At 38.9% G+C, this 14,986-nt stretch overlaps 1 pseudogene; it reads left to right on the top strand.

Moving 5' to 3' along the window:
- LOC144596366 (dynein axonemal heavy chain 11-like) overlaps positions 1–14,986 on the top strand; it is a 168,648-nt pseudogene that overhangs the window by 131,070 nt on the left and 22,592 nt on the right.

The following is a 14,986-nucleotide window of genomic DNA, read 5'->3' as shown; positions in this document are numbered from 1 at the left end:
TGTATTGAACATAAAACATAAAAAAAGTAAAGAACAGGAGCCTGTCCCTTCAGCCCACAACATCTGTGCCAACATGGTGCTAAGATAAACTAATGTCCGGCGCCGGCTTAAAATCGGCCGCGGGATCTTCCTTCACCTGGCGGGAGTCGGGAGCCTCGATTGCCTCAACACAGCAGTTTTGACTGCCTGTGAAGAAGCAAGAAGGAGATAAAACTTTCTTTTTTACCTTCCATCACAGTGTGGAGGTGCCTGGAGGAGAGTTCTGAATGACAAATAAATTCAATTCATTAATTCAATTAATTTGTGTTCTACGTACACGTGATTTATATACTTCCATTCCCTGTATATCTGTAGGCCTCTCAATCACCACTATCAGATCTGCCTCCACCACCATTTTATTTAATAGTGAATAGTGAAGACTTGCAGCACAATAACAAGTCATCGGGCTCTGCAAGCCTGTGCTAGTGTTTATGCTGTGCACATGTCACCTTTCATCCCTCAATGAGCCATTTGAACTTGTAGATACAATGAACTGCAGATGCTGGTTTACACAAAAGAACACGAAGCGCTGGACTAACTCAGTGGATCAGGCAGCATCTCTGGAGAACACGGATAGGTGATGTTCCGGTATGGATCCTTTCTTTAGACTTTGTAAACTATTTAAAATTTCTTTATTCAAGATTCAAGATAGCTTTATTGTCATCCAAATTGGACGAAATTCAGTCACCCACAGTCCAACAACAAAAGCATCAAAATAAGCATTAAAATTACACAACCCCCAAAACACACAAAAGAAACATCCATCAAGAAAACATCCATCACAGTGAGTCTCCTCCAGTCCTCTCCTCACTGTGATGGAAGGCCACAATGTATTTTCCCTTCTCCTGCTGTCCTCTCCCGTGGTCAGGTTGTTGTGGTTGCAGGCCGCGCCAGACGGTCCGCAGCGGCCCGAGCCTAAGGCGAGTCGCAGCCGCTCCCGCAGCCTCCGAAGACGGCCGGCTCCGCCGATGATAAGTCCGATCCGGGGCGGGCGAACACGCTGCCGCTGTTGCTGCACGTCGGGGCGGTCGTGGCTCCCAACATTGAAGCCCCCGCCCAGCTGAGAAATATCCCGCGGCCTATCTTAGGCCGCGCCGGACGGTGAAATGTCCGCGATCCAAGCCCCGCGACCCCGGGGCGGGCGAACACGCTGCCACTGCCGGAGCTCCCGATGTCGGCATCCACGCGGCCTGAGCCTAAGGCGAGTCGCAGCCGCTCCCGCAGCCTCCGAAGACGGCCGGCTCCGCTGATGGTGAGTCCGGTCCGAGGGCTCTGCGAACCAGAGCCCTGGAGGCAGCCAGCTCCAGGAGTTGGGCCGATGGTAGGCCGCAGCAGGAACGGAGACACGGCCCAGAAAACAAAGGTCGGGTCTGTTCGGAAGGGACACATATTTACAATTTTACAGTTCCCCCCCTCCCCCCCACATACACACATAGTACACAAACACAAAAACACGACATCACAACTACAATTAAGACAAAAAACAACAAAAACACAAAGACAAATGGACCGCAGGTAAGCCGCAGCTGCTATGCATTTTCCACTTGCATTTATCTATTATAGACATCTTCAAGATCTAACCAGTGTCTGAATTTTAAAAAAAATCTAAATTCCAAACTGGATGCATTCATTAGTTTTTATATTTAGAGCCCCCAGTTTGGGTTTTCCCACAAATTAATATATTGTTACGTCTTAAATAAAATGGAAAATTCAAGAGATCCTCCACAGGGCATGCAGCATCTGTGGAGAGAGAAACGGAGTTCTATTGCTTGGTCACTTTTCATTAAAATTGATGGAAGGTCAATGACCTGAAACATTAACTTTAGTATTCTCTGTTTTCACTTTGGATTTCCAGCATTCATGTGCTATTTATTAGTTAAATTAATGCCCCGAATGAAAATTAGCCATATTAGCCATATAGTCTGCATTATGCAGATAACATGTAGATTTGTATTAATACAGAATACAGAACTTTATTGTCATTCGGTACAGATACCGAACGAAATTACATAATTTCAAAATCTTTGCACCTTGAGAAAGATTATATTTAATTCTAGAAGCAAGTTGTTTTTACCTATTTTACAAATCTAGGTATCGCTGTCATTCATCGTTTACAACCCTGCCCTAGTTGCCCTTGAGAAGGTTGTGGTGACCAATGGGTCCATGTCCAGTGGATGACATTTAATTTAAATAATTTCCAGTGATGTATAGATGGGAAACACTGCTGCCATACATGTATATACCAACCCAAGTTAAAGCTGTGGGCCACAAAAACACCTAGATAATGTAGAGCATGAATCTCCAAAGGTTCAAGACCAATGCTGGAAAGCTGCAGAAATGGCAAAATAGTTATAATATTCAGTTACGATGATTCAATATTAAATACTATAATCATAGTTTTTTTATATATATAAACTTGAGCTAGATTCCATTTATGGAAGGCATTGTTCAGTTAATGGTTCCTCCATAAGACAGGGAATTCAGGTCCTGGCAAAGGCTTGTTGAAGTATATTGGGTAAATACTTTTAAAAATCTAAGCTGTCATCGGCTTTAAAAACTGGCTATTTTAGTCAAGAATACACAACTTATCAAGTGATAATATAAGTATCATCACCCACTATGAGATGGCAGGAGTAGTGTTCCATAGCTTTCAAAGGCTGGGACCACTGCTAATCACAAATTACATTAAAAAAAATTAGTCTCTGGAGTCAAGAATACAATTTCTAAATGTGCGGATGGTACTGTTCTTGGGGATGCATAGGCAATAGTTGGTGGATATGTGGAACTCATAAGTTCATGGAATGGTTAAAGCGAAAAGCATTTAGGGGAATGCTGGATGCCCATGTGAGTGAAAAAAGGAAAGATGTTGAAAACTAATTGCCTTCCACCTTCCATAAAATTGATTTCACCTGAGGCAAAGTCACCTAAAATCCTATTTCACACTAAATCTCGGTGAGCTGAGAATGATTTTCATGTTACTGGGTAAAGGGAATTCTGAAAGCTGGGCAGAGTTCAAAGGCATGGCATTCTTGTTGGTGAAGGGCAAGGTTGGCAGGATTTGGGAAGCCTGGTTGACAAGAGATATTGTGGCATTGGTCAGGGAAAGGAATGAGGTGTATGTCGGTATCTTGAGATCAGGTGAATCCCTTCAGGGGCATAAATGATGTAGGTGTGTACAAGAGGGAAATTAGGAGGGTAAAAAGAGGACATGGGATAGCTTTGGCAGATAAACGAGAATCTGATGAAATTCTGCGTGTATATTAAGAGGAAAAGGGTAACCAGGGAAATAATAGGTCCTCTTAAAGTTCAAAATGGTCATCAAAGTGTGAAGCCATAGAAGATAGAATGCTAAATGAATATTTCTTGTTTGTATTTAACATGGAGAAGGTCAGGAATGCTAAGGAATTAAAGGAAATGAATAATGGTGCATTGGAACCACATTACATCAGATGAGGCGCTAGCAGTCTTGAGACAAATTATGGTGGATAATTCCACAGAGACTGATCAAGTGCATCCTAGCACATTGAGGGAAGCTAGGCAAGAAATTAAAGAGGCACTGACATAGATGTTCACATTATTTTCAGCCATGGGTAAGGGAATGGCAGCCTGGAGGATAGCTAATGCTGTGCCTTTCTTTAAGAAGGGCACCAAGGACAAACCAGGGAACTACTGATGATGAATCTAATGGCAGTGGATGGAAAGCGACTGAAGTGAATTTTGAGACCGGGTCCACCTGCATTTGGAAAAGCAAGGACTAGTTAGGGATAGTAAATATAGCTTTATACTTGGTAAATTGTGTCTCACAAATTTGTTTGAGCTTTTTGCAGCGGTAATGAGGAAGATTAATGAGGTCAGGGCTACATGGACTTTTGCAAGGCCTTTAACAAGGTCCACAAGATAGACCTGTCTAGAAGTTTAGATCACAAGGGATACTGGGGGAGTGGATGAAAAATTGTCTTGGTGGAATAAAGAGTGGCACTCATTATACGAATAATTATTGGCCAGCTAAGTTGTACGGGCCATGCATGTTGTTTATACTCCCATTAATCAACTCCTGAAAGTGTTGCATCGTTTTGATCTATCACAGAATAAATTGGAACAAAAGCGAAATTATGACGATAAAACCTCAAGAGTCGACACATTTGTTGAAATTTCCTTTTAGAATTACAACAGAAAAATTTAAGTATTTGGGCATCCAAATTACTAGGAACTATAAATCATTACTTAACGCAAATTATATGCCTTTATTAACTAAATTAAATGGGTTGATTAAATTTTGGAAAACACTGCCAATGTCTCTAATAGGCAGAATAAACGCGATAAAAATGATCTTCTTACCACAAATATTGTACCTATTTCAATCAATACCAATATACTTACCTAAAAAATTCTTTAAAAAATTGGATTCTGATATTATGAATTTTATATGGGATTATAAATCACACAGAATTTAAAAAAAACACTTGTGTAAATCTAAAGAATCAGGGGGACTGACACTCCCTAACTTATTGTATTATTATTGGGCAGTGAATATTAAAAATATAATCTACTGGTTGGACAGTTCTGCCCAACAGGTAGATTGGATAAGAATAGAGAAAGAGGATTGTTCCCCTTACAATATAGGAGCGATCCTTCTTTCCCCGATAAAACTGAACAATATAATATATAAGAAGAATCCAATTATTCATAGTATAATACGAATTTGGAAACAAATAAAACTAACTTTAAAATTAAGAAAATTATCGTTTCTTTCTCCAATAGCTAATAATCCTTCATTCAAACCATCTATTATTGATACAACGTTTATCCATTGGGAAAGAATAGGAATCAAAACGATGGGAGATATGTATGAAATGGGAATTTTTTTACCATTCCAACAATTACAACTAAAATATAATTTGAAAAGTAATCAATATTTCAAATACCTTCAAATTCAAGATTATTTGAAAAAATATATACAAGGATATCAAACCTCAACCCCAGACTTATTGGAGGAAGGAATGAATAGAAAGGCAGAATCAAGCAATTTAATATCTTACTTATATAATATAATTCTAAATATAGAAACACCAACGACAGAGGCAATTAGAAGGGACTGGGAACAAGAGTTATTGATAAAAATTCCGAACGATAGATGGGATAAAAATTTATTATATGTAAATAAATGTTCAATGAATGTAAGACACAACCTAGTTCAATTTAAAATTTTACATAGATTATATTATTCGAAAACTAGACTGAATAAAATATTTTCAAATGTTTCCCCCATCTGCGACAAATGTCTAACTCAAAAAGCCACTATAGCACATTCCTTTGTCTATTGTACAAAACTGTATAAATTTTGGAATGAAATTTTTGGAATTTTTACAAAACTATTTAACACAAAATTGAACCCCAGTACAGAATTGATTATCTTTGGATCAATGGAAGAGGGAAGTAAACTAACTATATTCCAAGAAGCTTTTCTTAATTACGGTCTAATAACAGCAAAAAAACTAATACTCAAATTTTGGAAAAACGCACCTACGCCAACATTCAAAATGTGGATTTCAAGCATGTCTGAAACGTTACATTTTGAAGAAATGAGATTCCTCCTATTAGGCAAAGTAGACCAATTCTTAAAGATTTGGTCTCCTTTTATCAATTTTTTGCAAGCATATGGTGCAACATAACATAACCTTAGAAATTAAACGGTTTAGAACCGGGTGACGGATGGGCAAAAATACGAGATAGGTAGATCTCCCCTAATCTTTCTTTTCTTTACTGTCTTCTTTTCTTTCAATCTTTTAACTTTTCATCTCTATCCTTTATTTCTTTTGCTTTCTGTTTCTACTCGCTTGACTATCTATTCCGACACTCTTTATTTCTTATTTCTTTCTTCTCTCACTGTTCTTTTATTATTAAATCAAAAGTATGAAGTTGTACAAGAATGGAAATATGTATTTATGTATTAGGTACTCAAGTACCACACTATTGTACTTACTTCTAACAAAAATAAATATTTTTAAAAAAATAATAATTAAAAAAAAAAAAAAAAGTGTGAAGCCATAGAAGATAGAATGCTAAATGAATATTTCTTGTTTGTATTTAACATGGAGAAGGTCAGGAATGCTAAGGAATTAAAGGAAATGAATAATGGTGCATTGGAACCACATTACATCAGATGAGGCGCTAGCAGTCTTGAGACAAATTATGGTGGATAATTCCACAGAGACTGATCAAGTGCATCCTAGCACATTGAGGGAAGCTAGGCAAGAAATTAAAGAGGCACTGACATAGATGTTCACATTATTTTCAGCCATGGGTAAGGGAATGGCAGCCTGGAGGATAGCTAATGCTGTGCCTTTCTTTAAGAAGGGCACCAAGGACAAACCAGGGAACTACTGATGATGAATCTAATGGCAGTGGATGGAAAGCGACTGAAGTGAATTTTGAGACCGGGTCCACCTGCATTTGGAAAAGCAAGGACTAGTTAGGGATAGTAAATATAGCTTTATACTTGGTAAATTGTGTCTCACAAATTTGTTTGAGCTTTTTGCAGCGGTAATGAGGAAGATTAATGAGGTCAGGGCTACATGGACTTTTGCAAGGCCTTTAACAAGGTCCACAAGATAGACCTGTCTAGAAGTTTAGATCACAAGGGATACTGGGGGAGTGGATGAAAAATTGTCTTGGTGGAATAAAGAGTGGCACTCATTATACGAATAATTATTGGCCAGCTAAGTTGTACGGGCCATGCATGTTGTTTATACTCCCATTAATCAACTCCTGAAAGTGTTGCATCGTTTTGATCTATCACAGAAAGATAGCCAGTGTTTAGTTTAGTTTAGTGATAACAGGCCCTTCAACCCACCGAAGGTAGACACAAAATGCTAGAATAACTCAGCGGTACAGGCAGCATCTCTGGAGAGAAAGAATGGGTCCCCTGTGAAGCATTGAAATCTCTGGCCACTCAAAGTGGAAGAGCATTCAGAATATGTCCAGGCATCAGGAGTGTACATATGCCCCATGTAAATTGTGGAAGCAACGCACCATTGTGTAAATTACTAGCCCATCCCATCAAACACTTCCAGTCCCATCGGTGGAAGAATCTGCACTTCTGCCCCATCTATCATCTCAGAACTCAAAGCCCACAAACTGGCGAGGAGAGGAGTTACCCTTGATTCTGAAGGACTATCTAAGAAGAATATGTTATTCTCTGGTCTAATATTATAAATTAGTAATAGGATTTTGAATTAATATAATTGAGGAATTATTGTGTTCCATAATAGGAACCAAAGTTCCACATTTTTAAAGTTGCAGTATATTTAAACTCCTTGCTATCTGAATGAAATTATTTTTCTGTGTCGCATGCATGTTGTATTAAATTACTATAGCCATAAAAGTGATTCAGCACTCAAAAAGTCATAATTGGCAGTGCTATAAATCTAAAACTGCTGGGCTACCATTTCTATTACTTATAAACCTACTGCTGAGATGAAAAGGTTATGTTGCAACTCAGTTTATTAGAAACAGCATCAGAGAAATCCTTTCCTTTCCTCGTCTGATCTCGCAACAGAATCATTTCAAAATTGGACTGAACTATTAATGTGACTTTCAGCTGCGGACTGGAATTTCCTGGGAGATACTTTACTGGTAGAAAATCTTGAAACCACAAAACAAACAGCAGCTGAAATAGAAAGGAAGGTATGGAAAAGCAAATGAACATAATATTAATGGCATGTTGCTGAAGGTTTGATCCAATTTATTTTGCAAATCCTTCACTTAACTGTTTCATAGTTGTGGAAGGTGAAGAATCCATCTATTTTAGAAAATGTAGCTGCCATTCAGAGTTAGAGTCGTAGAGTAATACTGTACAGCACAGAAACAGGCACTTCAGCTCAACGCGGCCATGCCAAACAAGATGCCCCAAAAGATTTACAAAAGAACATGCTTGTTTATATTCAACTTATACAAACAATAAAACGGTGAATTCCATCTTGCTCCACAGTCTATGTGGAATCAACTGTTCAAACATGCAGCTTCATATCATCCTCATCAATGTTTCCAGTGCTATATTCTCTCTCTCTTTCTCTGTAGCACCTGTCTCCATGCCAACCAAGATACCTCAAAGGATTTACAGAAGCATTCGCTTGTATATCTTTAATTTATACAAACAATAAAGCAGTGAATTCCATCTAGCTCTCCAGGCTATCCCAAATCACACTGTTCAAAAGTTTAACTTAATGTGATTCTCAGCAATGTTTCTAGAGTCTCTGTCTTTCTCTGTAACACTTGTCTCCATGCTGCTTCTGCTGCCACCTCATTCAAGCCTTTCGCACTTCCAGGTTTAAATTTCCCAATATTATCTTGGATAATAGAGACACAAAAAACTGCAGATGCTGGTTTGCAAAAATCGACAGAATGCTGGAGCAACTCAGTGGCTCAGGCAGCATCTCTGGAGAACTGAATACATTCAAGAGAGAGCTAGATAGAGCTCTTAAGGATAGCGGAGTCAGGGGGTATGGGGAGAAGGCAGGAACGGGGTACTGATTGAGAATGATCAGCCATGATCACATTGAATGGCGGTGCTGGCTCGAAGGGCCGAATGGCCTTCTCCTGCACCTATTTTCTATTGTCTATTGTCTAACTTGGATAGGTGACATTTTGGGTCTTGACCCTTTTTTCAATCCCGACCCACAAACTGCACCTATCCATGTTCCCCAGAGATGTTGCCTGACCCGTTGAGTTACTCCAGCACTCTGTGTCTTAACTTGGGCAACGTTCTGCTTGCCTTCCATAAATGTTAGCTCATCTCAAATCTGCTATCCATATCATTTCTATGCCAAGCAAGCTCACCCGTCACTCTGATCCTTGTTATCCTGCGAAAACTTTGGTTCCTCCAGTGCATCAAATATAAAATTATGACCCACTTTATTATATTCCGTTATGTACATGGTCCTTCCACTTCTGCAACCATCTCCAACCAAGCCTCCTCCTTTAAACATTCTGATGCCTACCACACCACATCATTTTTCTCTTCACCTCATTGTTGAGAATGTAGCTTCCATCTCCAAAATTTCATCGCTACCCTTTAATGAATTCCTCCTTGGATCCTCTTATGGCGAAACATATTTGTCAATCCTCCCAACATGTTTTTCGACTAATTTTTTTTCATTAATTTAATGGGAATCTAAAATGTTCATCACTGTAAAAAAATGATAACAAAACAACTTGAAGTATGTTGTGGCATGAAGTGTCATAAAAATACATTTGAAAGACCATTTTAATGATCCAGTGCCTCACTTAAAATAAAAATAATTTTCGAGCAAATCCGTACAGAAATGTCTAATATCATCAGGGAATCATGTCTTAATTATGTTTTCAAGTTGCCTGCACAGATTAGGAAGATACCAGACTTAAATCTATTCTGCACTGAATCGCCACCATTACTAGCTCCAACAACCTTACTTTAAATAGTAAAGTTAACCAGGATGCTTGCTCCTGGATCTCTATCCACACTTGGAAATGAATATAGGTGGATTAAGACCAAAAGCAGAACTTAAGGTGACTGTAATACGCTAATGTGGGTTTGCTGTCAAGAATTACCTGTGAATATTAACCTTTTGAGCAAGGTGCAAGTGTACATGAGCATACACCTGATGAGCCAAAGTTTACGGAAGCCAAATAGAAAGTTGTCCAAGATAATATTGAAAAGGTTAAGACAGTGACGTAAGAAATGCTGGAAATTTGAGCAAAACACAATGTACTGGAGGAGCTGAGCAGGTCAGGCAGCATCTATGGAGGGAAAGGATAGGTGAGGTTTCAGGTCCATTTCCTTCTTCAGACTGATTGTAGAAGGAGGAAGGTTGGAAAGGAGAAATGCGGGCAGGGCAAAGCAAAGCCTGGCAAGTGATACAAGTGAGGGGGGTTTGATTGGCAGATGTTCAGAGTAAGTGACAAAGAAGGGTTCCAACCCAAAACATTGCAAGGCCACCCGCTGTCCAGATTGCTGTCTGATCCGCTCAGTTCCTCCAGCACCTTGTGTTTGACTGAAAAATGTACATCTGGAAGTGACTGAGGCCTGAAAGAGGTTTCAGTAGAAGCAGCATGGAGACCAGTGTTGTTACAGAGATCAATAGAGAGATAGGGAGTTTGAAAATTGCTTAAACACATATTTGATGCCACACCTTAATTATTATATTTTCTGTGTAGGTGCATGAAGCTAAATTTAACGAAGTAATGATCAATGAAGCTCGTGACCACAACAGTCCTGCTGCTGCCAGAGACTCTCTAAACTACTTCATCATGAGTGACCTTAATATGATCAATCCTACGTACAGATTCTCACTCAAGGTCAATGTTAACTTTTGCACACTTTTTATACTTATTATTTCCACAATTGCAATAAGCAGCTAACATTTCATCTATCTTTTAGGCATTTGTTGCCGTGTTTCACAAAGCTGTACTGCAAGCTGAAGAGTCTGTTGATGTGCGCGTGAGGGTGACTAATCTGATTGATGCAATCACATATTCAATCTTCAACTATGTTAGCCGTGGATTGTTTGAAAGGGATAAACTTACCTTTACAGCTCAGGTGGCATTTCAGGTATGCATTCAAGATGTTTAACTAAACATTGACTGACGCTTTTATTTTATTTTATTTCACAAAATTGTGCAGCCACTTCACGGCTAACTTTGAAATTTGTAGTTTTGATATTCTTATATCCTAAGGATTAGGCAAGTAATATTTTGACTACATTGCCAAGATTTGCTGTCGTATTAGATATTAAATAACGATTCATGTTAAAATAATAATATTGATGTCCAATTTTCCTTGCACAGATTTTACTTTTGGAAAAGGAAATAGATGCTCATGAACTTGACTTCTTGTTCAGATTTAATATTCACCATAATTACATTACTGTGGACTTCCTGTCAGACTCAGCATGGAGTGCAATAAAGGTACATACTTGTATTTAGCACTCTTATTTACTTGCAGATGGATAGGAGAAACAAATTTCATAAAGATTTTAAAGGAAGTTGTTCACGAGCAGCCGATGTATTTGCTCTTTAGATCTTGCATATTTTTGTCAAAATATAATTAGCAATTCAATAAACCATAACTCAACAGTAGTACTCGGTAATAAAACGATCTTTTCCTTTTTGAAGGTAATGGAGTTGATCTTGGTATGCATTTTTCTCATTAATAAGGGAGAACACAGGAACAAAGGAAGATCATTTTCATGGGACTCAGTCCTGAATGCACAATATTCCATAATATGCCTAATCACATAGGTTAGTTGCCTTTCTTTTTGGGCACCTAAAACCATCATTAATATACTTGCCATAGGTTAATCAGGAGCAAAGTGTTTATTTTACATTGCATTCTAGAAACTGGGTTGCTCTGAGCAAAGTGGGCACTGGGGCCTGGCTGTTTGCTGGCAGGTCAGATAGGTAAATCTGACATGAATAACCATTCGGGTAACAGGTACATGCAGTTCATGCAGGGAGCCCTGGATTCTCCTGTCATGGTCATGAATCTATCCATCACACACCTGAAAAACCACAATGAGAAATTTCTAGATCAAAGAGGTGAATTAATAATTTCAAATTTCAAATTTTAAAATCCCAGCAGTTCCACACTTAGTCAAGTAAATTCTCAATCTTCATGTGCGTATTTGTGTGTAAAAATCACTAATCTGCTAACAGAATCAAGCTGGCAGTGGGTTTGCATTCAAAACACCAATGGAAAAACCCTGTACTAACATTGCATCCAGGTTCAGATGTGCAGATTGAAAGAGGAACGACGACATTATTTCCTAGAACAAAACACAAAATGCTGGAGTAATTTAACGGGCATTTATTTCATGCAGCATTTATGGAGGGAAGGGATAGTCAACGTTTCGGGGCAAGACCCTTCATCAGACCCTTTATTCCAGAACCCAGACTCTTTCTGTCTCTAAGTGGGGCTCCCAGCAGAGAGCAAAGGAATGTGTAATTAGTCCTGATAAATCCTCTCTAACAGATTTTTATTACGTTTAATACATATTAAAAAATGGTGTAAGATTCTAAAAAAACACACATATGGAAAGTTTTGGTCAAATGTCATTGATCTAAAATGTGAATCTGTCTTCTCAACATTGGACTGCTGAGAATTATTAAGGGCCTGTCCCACTTAGGCGATTTTAAGGCGACTGCTGGCGACTAGGCTATCGCCGACAGTTCGCCGGGGTGTCGTGGGCATGATCGTGAGGAGTCTTCCAAGAATCGTAGTGGATCTCAGCGCGTCGCTGAGAAATGAACCTGAGTGAAATTTCTCGGTGACAGCTGGCTTGTTGCCAGGTATCGTTGCTTATTGCGGGCGCTGTCGCATGCTGTTCCCAGGTTTGCTAGGTTCTCTTAGATGCATTTAGAAGCACATAATATTAAAATAAGTAAAGTCATTTCAAGATACCATAAAATGCTTGTGTTTAACCAATTTATTTACCGTCAGGACATTTGACAGTCAGATTGGAGGTGACAGTTTGACGGTCAGGTAAGCATGGGAATTTTCGCGATGTCTATGGCCATCAGCGATTACATTTAAAGTAGGCTCCCAACACAGATATGCAACCCAGAAACCAGATATGCATCTCCCGTACATTTTCAAAGAATGCCCACACACTTTTCACAAAAATCCATTTAACCACTTTTAAAATTAAATTTCTTAATACTGCTATTAGTAAACTGGAAGTCAATCCAGTTTATACCTTGTTACCGTGAAGCTTGGTTTTCAAGTAACCCGGGCAAGATGTTATATTTCAAAACTCTCGAGTACTTACTGACTTGTCAGTGATTTCAGCTAAAATGAGGACGCCGGACAAGCATTGGCAGCGTGGGAATTTTGTGATGTTTCCGAAGACAGTGTAATCTCGACCTGACTCGGCATTGTCGTGGTCATTGTTGTCGGGTAAAAGAAAATTTTGGCGATCTGCTACGACTTTGACAGTCGCCGGCAGTCGCCTAAATAATCGCCTAAGTGGGACAGGCCCTTTAGAATTCTCTATTTTATTTCAGTGTTGAAATTCCATTCTTCGACACAACTATCAATAAATTAGAAATGTAATTTCCGCTTGTTTTTATGTCCACAGACAATGAGTTTTGTGGATGAATTTTGTGGTCTGGATAGGGATATTGAAGGTTCAGGCAAACTTTGGAGAACATTTGCTGAATGCGAATGTCCAGAAAAAGAGGAGTTTCTTCAAGAATGGAAAAACAAAATCTCTCTTCAGAAGCTTGCAATGATGCCTGCTTTGCGTCCAGATCGCATGACTTATGCAATAAGGTATTCTGATCATTGTGCAGTACATTAGAGTCACATATGTTGCAGCACTTTTAGAATCTCCGTACCATAAAGTACCTCCAAGCTAATCGTATACTTTTTAAAATGCATTTTGAAGCTTAGGTCCTCTTGCAGCTAATCTGTGATCTTGCTTGAAATATAATTATTGGCCAGTAAATTTATGTTGTATTTCTTTTGACCCAAAGTACTCATGAGCTAATGAAGCACTTGTTGCAATGTGACACTGTAATATTGGTAAAACAGATACCGATAGAACAATTTATTTTACCTTGAAGGCAAGTTTCCAATCTGTGAATACCAATCCAACATTTGTTGTTAGTTAGTTCTATTGTCTCCTCATTTGTATCAAATCTGTCCCAATTCATCCTGGTAGAGATTCCTTGGGTTTCTTTACAGGTACAAATGATGGTAGGCTGCAGAGCATCCCATAAGCTGTAGAAACTCTGCAGCTTCAGGAAACTGTGAGTTGACAGGTTTCTGTGAAGTGCTTTTGTGGGATCTGTGAGAAATCACCTTGCTGCAATGCTTGTGTTAATGGTAATGCCTCACTTAATGTGGCAATGCCAATATAAAGGTTTCTGAGTTCCCAAGCTATTGCAGCAGTGCAGTATTCACGTCTATTGCAGTTGGGATATTTTCCAAAGGTTCTGACATGCTGCAAATTCAACCGTCTGTCCATCTTAATATGCCATTTGAATCAGTCTGAAGAAGAGTACCAACCCGAAACATCATCTATCCATGTTCCCCAGAGAAGCTGTGTGACACGCTGAGTTACTCCAGCACTGTGCATCCTTTAATATGGCATGGGTTTGTCAGTGACGCAGTAACCTTCTATGTGATTCCTTATACCTCTTAAAAATCCAAATACTTCCATCTACAGACTCCTCTTTACAGCATTGTCATAGATAATAAATTATCATTAGTACATTTTTCAAACCTTTATTCCCTTTCAAAAAAAACTCACGATCTTGCATGATTTTATGATTTTCCGTTTATCTTACTGCTAATTCCTTAATAATGCATTCCAGCATTTTCCCAAAGACAGTTAGGATAACTAGCCTGGAGTTTAAAACACCAACTGTACTCAGTGAGTTTAGCTGCATCTGTGGAAAATGGATAGGCAATGTTTCCAGGTCAGCACCCTTCTTCAGAACATTTTTCTGTTTTCAATCTATCATTTTCCTCTAATAGCAATTTGCAGTTTTACAAGACAGAATTTAGGAAATATTGTAAATTCACAGCCAGTGCACCCACTTCTTTCAACATCTTAGTGTGCAGGTCATCAGATCCAGGGAAGTTGCCAACCTGTAATACCTTTTTAGTTTGTCTTATTCTTACCTGATAACTGCACAATATCCACATTGAACAGATGTCCTAGCTTATAATTGCATTTGGTGGCTTTTGTACATCACGTGGATCAACGAGAAACTGAAGCCTATAACCAAGTAACTGAGTCATAGCAAACTGACAGGACTAGAGTAGGAATTGCAAACAATTAAACACTGGAGATCTCAGAAGTACATAATTTGGGGGTTGGGGAGAAAAATTACCCAAGGGAGGGTGCTGGGACCTGACATCGTGGAGGAAATGAGTAGCTAAGGTTTAAAGGTTTGTTAGACAATT

This window comes from Rhinoraja longicauda, chromosome 8, assembly GCF_053455715.1.
Source record: "Rhinoraja longicauda isolate Sanriku21f chromosome 8, sRhiLon1.1, whole genome shotgun sequence".
Classification (NCBI taxonomy): domain Eukaryota; kingdom Metazoa; phylum Chordata; class Chondrichthyes; order Rajiformes; family Arhynchobatidae; genus Rhinoraja; species Rhinoraja longicauda.
The sequence above is the reverse complement of the archived record's forward strand: the minus strand, read 5'-3'. Positions and strand labels throughout refer to the sequence as shown.